This window comes from Vicia villosa, linkage group LG4, assembly GCF_029867415.1.
Source record: "Vicia villosa cultivar HV-30 ecotype Madison, WI linkage group LG4, Vvil1.0, whole genome shotgun sequence".
NCBI classification, from domain to species: Eukaryota; Viridiplantae; Streptophyta; class Magnoliopsida; order Fabales; family Fabaceae; genus Vicia; species Vicia villosa.
The window spans coordinates 64358663-64364556 of record NC_081183.1 but is presented as its reverse complement, the minus strand read 5'-3'; the positions used below and the strand labels follow the sequence as shown (position 1 = coordinate 64364556).

Here is a 5894-nt window from a genome sequence, read left to right as displayed (position 1 = left end):
GAACAAAAATGGCGCCAAGAACACACCCTAATTTGATTTTTGAAAATCTTCAAAATTGAATTGTTTTGATCGAGTAGATAGTCTATCTCACTCGATTTTTCACAAGGAACACGATGTCACTCTCACAATTCATTTATTTTCACTCTAAGGCTATCAATTTTCTGATGAACATGAAGAACCCTAATTCTATGATTCAATCTGAAATCGTGTATGATTGATGAATTGTGAAATTGATTAAGGGTTAATGATCAGTAATAGTGCAAAAACAAGATGGCAAATCAATTTTTCATTTATGATGCATGTATGATGGAGTTTGAAGTTCAAAACACTTACCTTAGAAACTTGCAAAACTGGAAATCGAATTCTGCAAAAGAGGGGTTCCGGATGTTGTTCGATGATTTCGATAGCTTCAATGGACCTTATGGAAGGTGTTTGAATGCCTGGAATGAACTGAATTCACCTGAGTGTGACCATGGCACCCGATCTGCAGTTGCTTGGAGTGAGGATCGAATTTGATGATGGAGGTGTTTCAGGTTGATGATGAGTGTTTGGATCATTCATATGAAGTATATGGATGGTGTTTGGAAGGTTAGTTTGGACAGAATTGGCTTGGTATGAGAATTGGCATGATAAGGTTCAATATATGCAAATATGGAGGTGAGATGATGATTCTGAGTTTTAGGTGTTTTTGGGGTGTATGAGTGGATCAAACATATCACATATGATGTTTAGAAGTTCACTAGTAGAAAAAACACTTGTTAAGTCAGTTAAAAATGACTTTTTAAGTCGGTTTCGAAACCGACCTAAGAGTTGCCGACATAAGAAGTTTTAACTTCTTAAATCGAATTTGGATCTGACATAAGAAAAGACTATTAGGTCTGTTAAAAAGCGTCTGACTTAATAAGTCAAGGCTTTCAGAAAGAGCTAACGTCATTTATACCCGACTTAAGAAGTTGCTTTCTTAAATCAGATAAAATTAACCGACCTAACAAGTTGTATTTTTTTCAACACATTTTTTTTCCATCAGCATATTTGGTATGATAAACAGGTTCAAGGTTTTCTTCGAATTATTCTTAGATATAACTATCATTATCATATTATTATAACCCAAACACAGATGCAATTGTGTAGATGAAGAAGAGCATAATTCTAAGTCCTCAATTTAGTTATAACTAACTAATCACCAAACTATATCATATCAAACAGAGAGAAAATTAAGAATGTGCAGGCTGATCTAAGGAGCATAAAAACCAAAGCTTTTTATTTCCTTAACAAATAATAACTGCTAGTGACAGTAAGAAGTAAATCAAGAAAACTAGTGATGGTAGGTCAAATTATCTAACAAAATGACAAGCATAAACATCTCTCTCTCGGACGGAAGAATCATACAATAACTATGTGTCTGTCCTCTTCCCAAATGAGACAAATGATGGCAGCACAGTGTGATTTTAAGGCTTCTTTACAACTTCGTGTTCTGCAACATGGAAAATATCAGGAATTACATATGTTACAAAATAGCAAAGGAAAATCAATCATAAACACTATATAAACTTCAAAGTAATAAACAAAACTATACAAATCATATTTAACACCATACATGAGCTACTGTAACTTGTTTACTATGATGTGTCTCAGAACTAACAGTCAGTCTATGATCTGTTAAAAGCTCGAAAAATACATGTTTCTCTTTATATTTTTTTAACACAGTATGAAACATAACTAAAAATTTTATATTTTCTATAAACATGTTGGATCATGTGAACACGTTACATGGTTGACAATTAAGAGAACACATCATTCTTATATTTTCTACTTGTTAAGCTAAATAATGTCTCAGTGGATGATATAATACAACTAACTCTACACTCTTCGTAAACATACCTTACTACGCGAGCAGCTCCAACAACAATTTTCTACCTTGAAGACCATTCTCATAGATCCCTTTGTCGCCTTGAAATATTACAAAGTATTAGATCAATATAGAATCAAAAAGGTATCAGTACCATGAATTCACTGTTATATTGCAATTACCATATAAATGTTGACAATGAAGAGGACACAATATTTTTATAATTTCTACCTGTTAAGCTAAATCATGTCGCGGTGGATGATACAACCAACTCTGCACTCTTCGTGAAGACCTTAGCCCGCGAGCAGCTCTAACAACAGTTTTCTACCTTGCAGAGCATTCTAATGTATCCCTTTCCCGCCTTGAAATATTACAAAATATAAGATCAATATAGAATCAAAAATGTATCAGTACCATGAATTCAATATTATATTGCAATTACCATATAAATGTGAATCAAATGATCCATCACATATGTACTCATAAACCACCAGCCTTCTCTTATCCTCCATACATAATCCAATCAACATAACAACATTCCGGTGCTGAGCACAACTCGGGACTTCTACCTAAGAGCAAAACTCGACATCACCTTGAGAACTAGCCAATTTATGTTGCTTAATAGTAATGACTTGTCCTTCCAGTTGAGACAACAAAATGGGAAGAAAAGTGATGGTTTAGATCATGCAAGCATAATTTGTCTTTCCAAATATAATGTTTAATTATAAGATATGAAAAACAAAAGCCTTAATTAAATGAAGATGTATATTTTTTGGCATCCAACGTTTGTTTTCCAACTCTTAAATGGAGATATTTAAAAAGCTGACAATTTATATTTTAAATATTAAAATTATTATATATGTCCTTCATAATTTGATATTCATATATAATATTTCAAAGAATATACCTATTTTAAATGTTCAAATTTACGAGGCGACTCAATGTAAAGCAAGCATATGCATATTTCACCTTTGATTTGTAAACAGTGACAACAAATTGAAATGTTACATCTATTCCTCTATTCCTAATAATTATATCATTCACTTTCTAAACAATTAATGAAAATCACAACTCTTTAGATTAAACTATGTCATTATATTTGGAAAGACAGGAACTGTAAACTAGGAAAAAGAAAAGTTTCACTTGCAGTATATTAAATGTAAACAAAATATTAGTGGTATCAAATTTCACAACACCTATAGATCTCTTCCCAAGACCATGGTATGTACGCTTCACAGCTCCCAAATTCATTGTTTACAAGTTAGTTTGAGTTTCATGTAATTAGGGAAATTAAGAATTAAGATTCATGTATTTACTATCAAATTGGTATTATATTCAGTAACCGTGGCATATTCTATTTTGTTCACATCTCAACAATCCACATAAGCAAAGCATATTCTATCACAATAATTCAACAAGTCACAATATTTTATCAAACTCAAATAAAACTTGGCAATCTAAAAAGAAAAGATAGAACTGACTATTGCTTACCTCGGTCAAACGAAGTCCCCAGGTAAAGTAGTGATGTTTTGCATTAGCTGCTTTGGAATCCCATCCTCTATATAATCCTCTATATTCATACAAGGTAGCAGAGGTATAAACACATCTTGGAACTTTTTGAAAGGATGAATCTAAGGAAACATTCCCACAAGTAACCACCTTCAACACTTTATTTCCCTCAATCATGCATATATAACACTAATATACAATGTATTATACATGTTTAGTTAATCAATGCATCAATGTTAAATTACGTACCCTGGAAACCTTCACAAACTGTCTATTCTCGGCAGTTCTTGGCTCTGCATCTGGATATTTATAAATGAAATCAACAATTGCTTTTCTTCCCTGACAACTATTCCAAGTGAACAATGCCGCAACCGCGCCAAAAAGAATTACTACAACAATAAGCAATATAGCATTGTGGGCAGCACCGACAATAAAGCCACCGACAATGAATCCCATAACAAAAGTCAGAATCACATGCCACAATATTGGCTTCCGGAAGTTATTTTTGAAGGAATACTCATCGTCCACATTCCACACTAAGAGTAGTCACAATTGGATTATGAACTACAACAACACTATGCGATTTCATCAACCCTAAAGATTCTAATGGACCAAACACGTTCCTCGGAAGTCCTGATGAGTTTAGAGGGCCAGATGTGATCATACCAGTTGTCGGCAGAACGAGAGGTTTTGCTCCATTTTACACTATACAATTAAAACACCAAATCGTAATAATTCTAAATCTTAGAGAATGATTAATGTTACCTTTAATTCTAATAAAGCAAAATCTGGAAGTATGACATGTTTAAATTAAATATATCTTTTACCTTCACAAGGGTATTTGTAAGAAGATCTCCATAATATGACTCACGATCACGATGTCCATGGTCACTTTTGAAAAATATCATTTTATTTGGAGATACTACCACAAACTTTGTATCAAACATGCTAGAACAATGAACATAATAACTGTATCCACGATTCCTAAGTTACTTTAACTATATGCAAGACACATGATTCCTTTTCTTAATTCACAAATTCAGGGGTCAGATTCTTTATTTTCTTTTGATCATAAACCTGATTTAAGTGACAAGGAGCTCAAACACTTGAACAAGAAATTGATAATTATTTGGGGTTATCATTGGAAAATTTACGGAGTTCGTAGATTTTGACAACTGAATAAACATCTTATTAGACAACACCTGGAACTACATAAACAAGCTGAGTCCAAGAAAGAACTTGTAACAGGCTAACAACAGCCCTAAAGAAAAAAAATTTCCTTTCTGTCAAGAAATTTGGCTAGGCTGTAGGATACTGACACGAAAATACATCACACAGCAGATTAAAAAAGCTATTAAAATGGTTCCAGGTATAATTAAAAGATCTTGGCATGACACAAATAATCACTTATTAGGGAAAAGCACTTTATAATCACTTATTCACTCACATGTATAACATAAATTGAAAGGCGGGATAAGAAATAAAAGCAATAAATCTACACTGAGTTTAAGAAATTACCAGGATGGGCAGATTGTGTAGCTAACCCAACCGATGACTCTTTCTGCAACAAGAATCACAACAAAATAAAGTGAGACGTTGTAGTAGCGATTAGAAAGAAAACAAAGTTGCAGTGAGAGATAAAGATAGTGAAGAAACCTAAATCTGGAAACGTAGAGCAGTCGCTATATCAATACTTTTTTGTTGATTATCGATTTAGGGTTTATGATTATGGTTGTGGTGAGAGGAGTGATGATGGTGATTTTGTTGTGAAGCGAAGGCAGAGAGAGACATATGAACCCTATTGTTCTTCTCGATATAGATAATGGTGAGTACTGCGTGGGTTCGTGGGTGCTTTTGTTTTAGTAAATAATAAAAAAATTCATTCACCAAAAATTAACTTTAATTATATATTCAGCTTAAATATCGCAACAATTTAGCATAGTGGCAAGTTCTTTTTATTTGGGAGCGTGTAGACCTCATATCAACCAAAATTTTATTTCACTAAAATGTTTGAAGTAGGAATCGAACCTGCACCTTGCTAGTAGTAAATAAAATCTCTTAGGTCAGGTGTGTGACACCTGACTTAAAAAATTAATTTCTTAAGTCAATTATAATATATAGGCGACGTAAGAAATTGAATCCAAATTATATATTTTTTATTTAATATTTTTTAGGTCGGTTTTATATACAACCGACCTAACAAATTTAGAAATATTTACGAAATTGCCACCGCATCGCTTCTTAAGTCAGGTGGTTTGTGAACTGACTTAAAAACCTCTGCTAAAAAGATATTTTTGTACTAGTGGTTGTTAGAACCATCACTTTGGCCATAACTTCAAGGATTTGGAGGTTGAGTTTTCTACCTCTTTGAAACTTAAGAAAACTTGCAATTCAAGAAAGAAGATAAAACCTATGCTTTGGAGGTTTTGGTGTGTTTTTGAATGAGGAAATGACCTCTATTTATAGGTCAAGCTTTCTGAATACCAAGCCTTTGCAAGTTGAGATTAGAATGGTGATTTGGCATTAAGAGATAGAA

The 5894-nt window shown here is 33.0% G+C and overlaps 1 long non-coding RNA gene across 9 annotated transcripts; it reads right to left on the bottom strand.

The window, feature by feature from the left end:
• Positions 1–1239: 1239 nt before the first annotated feature.
• On the bottom strand, positions 1240–5232 carry LOC131594868 (uncharacterized). Of its 9 annotated transcripts, none has more exons than XR_009281580.1 (7): positions 5015–5231; positions 3608–4919; positions 3341–3419; positions 2292–2486; positions 2081–2210; positions 1882–1950; positions 1240–1474 (listed from the first exon to the last, which is right to left on the bottom strand). It is a non-coding gene; the product is annotated as an uncharacterized LOC131594868 (long non-coding RNA). The 9 variants fall into 9 exon arrangements; XR_009281582.1 differs by having other exon boundaries at positions 2292–2418; XR_009281577.1 differs by having other exon boundaries at positions 2292–3480; positions 5015–5232.
• Positions 5233–5894: the final 662 nt, after the last annotated feature.